General features: G+C 44.9%; 1 protein-coding gene across 5 annotated transcripts in view; it reads right to left on the bottom strand.

Moving 5' to 3' along the window:
* The window catches only part of Alk (ALK receptor tyrosine kinase), a 722886-nt gene that overhangs the window by 210802 nt on the left and 510379 nt on the right, over positions 1-1705 (bottom strand). The gene's annotated exons all lie outside the window — the stretch shown is intronic.

The following is a 1705-nucleotide window of genomic DNA, read 5'->3' as shown; positions in this document are numbered from 1 at the left end:
TCTCTCTCTCTCTCTCTCTCTCTCTCTCTCTCTCCTGCATTTGGCACCTTTTAGCATCTTGTACAATGCTGTATATACCCAGAGGAACTTAGAGCCCATTAATAGATGATGCTGATGATTCCAATAATCAGAGCCAGGAGCTGTGATTGTATTATAAGCAAAGCATTTGAATAATTGCAGAACCAACAAAGCCCAGAGTGACACTTCTCCATCCCAATCACTGATGAACACGACCTTGGGACAAGTCGACCACAAGATGTGCTGCTGGGAAGGCTGGGGCAGCCTTCCATAGCAAAGGCCAGAGGAACGCAGCATTCCACCAAGTGTGCTGTCCTGAGTCTCCCTGAGTCCGAGCTCTCAACCCCCTTCTTGATAGCTTTGCATTTCCTCTTTTAGGGAACCCCTTTGCATAGGGGCTCTATAGGACTTGAGAGGGAATCTATGAAGCTCTGAGTGGGACTATGGGTGGCTGCCTTCTTGGGCTTGGAGGCTTCACAGGTCTGAATAGAAGATTGGAAATCACTCCTGGCACTTGCCTCGTCACAGAGCCTACATAGAACAGAGAGGACTCCAATTCATAGAACAATACTAGGAAACAAAAACAGTCAAAACCTTCATGAAAAAATTGGCCTGAGTGGTGATTTGGAGGTAGTGCTTCCTGCCCTCATTGCACGGCTCACAACTAGAGTTCTTTACTTACTGGCTGTCCTCACTGCAGCACATCTTACTTTGGGTGACAACCATGCACATTACTTAGAGCCCATCTCCTTATCCTTTGGGATATAAATGTCCCTCAGCTTGCCAGCAAGTAGGCTAAGTTGCCTTGATGTAACTTTCCGATGTAAGGTAGTCCTGCATCTTCTTTTTTGTTTGTTTGTTTGTTTTTTGAAACAGGGTTTCTCTGTGTAGCCCTGGCTGTCCTGGAACTCATTCTGTAGACCAAGCTGGCCTCGAACTCAGAAATCTGCCTGCCTCTGCCTCCCAAGTGCTGGGATTAAAGGCATACACGACCACTGCCCGGCTGCCCTGTATCTTCTGAACAGAGCATATTCCCTACCAGTTTAATCATCAATAAGCCAGTTTAGCCATTAATAAATCTATACATGGAATTTGTCTTCTCCAGGTGAGAAATCCTGAGACCTGAATTTCCTAATGTCCTTGCTCTTCCCAGTGACTTTTATTGAGCTTCTATTAAGTGGTAGACATTGCGTTAAGGATGTCAGAGCCACTTTTTTTTTTTCATGTTATTTTCCCTGGCACCATATCATATACACTAACTGGTAAGAAAACAGAGAATCAAGTTCAGTGTCTGGCTCAAGATCACACTGATAGTAATAGTCATAGGACCTAGCTCTGCCTGACTTCAAAATCACTTGTTTTGTATTATCTCCTACACAGAACCAGACAAGCCTCTTGGAGTCTTTGGAACTGTTTTTATATATGAAATGAGGGAGTATGTCTGGGACTTTCCTTGAACCTCAATTTTCTCATGCTGTGGGTCAATAATCCAGCTCACTCTGTGTGTAATCCAGCTCACTCTGTGTGTAATCCAGCTCACTCAGTGTGTAATCCAGCTCACTCTGTGTGTAATCCAGCTCACTCAGTGTGTAATCCAGCTCACTCAGTGTGTAATCCAGCTCACTCAGTGTGTAATCCAGCTCACTCTGTGTGTAATCCAGCTCACTCTGTGTGTAATCCAGCTCAC

The sequence above is a fragment of the Mastomys coucha genome, unplaced genomic scaffold, assembly GCF_008632895.1.
Source record: "Mastomys coucha isolate ucsf_1 unplaced genomic scaffold, UCSF_Mcou_1 pScaffold6, whole genome shotgun sequence".
NCBI classification, from domain to species: domain Eukaryota; kingdom Metazoa; phylum Chordata; class Mammalia; order Rodentia; family Muridae; genus Mastomys; species Mastomys coucha.
The sequence above is the reverse complement of the archived record's forward strand: the minus strand, read 5'-3'. Positions and strand labels throughout refer to the sequence as shown.